Raw genomic sequence first — 349 nt, forward strand, 5'->3', positions numbered from 1 at the left:
AGTATAATTAATATAAAATAATACTAGTATTTTTACTATTGTAGTCATTTAATTGTATTCTTTTTAATTGTATTTTATTACTGTAGTATTCTTGTTTGTTACTGTTATTGTTAACAGCAGAAGCTCAGAGGTCGCCGTGCATTAAAGGGGTATTTCACCCACAAATGAAAATTCTGTCATTAATTACTCACCCTCATGTCGTTCCAAACCTGTAAGACCTTCATTCATCTTCGGAACACAAATTAATATATTCTCGTGAATGCACAGCGGAGAATGACACAGAAGAGAAGAATTGAATGAAGTTGTTATTTTTGTTTTCTTTGCGTACAAAAAGTATTCTCGTAGCTTC

This window comes from Sinocyclocheilus rhinocerous, unplaced genomic scaffold (genome assembly GCF_001515625.1).
Source record: "Sinocyclocheilus rhinocerous isolate Xijiao unplaced genomic scaffold, SAMN03320098_v1.1 scaffold62, whole genome shotgun sequence".
Lineage (NCBI taxonomy): Eukaryota > Metazoa > Chordata > Actinopteri > Cypriniformes > Cyprinidae > Sinocyclocheilus > Sinocyclocheilus rhinocerous.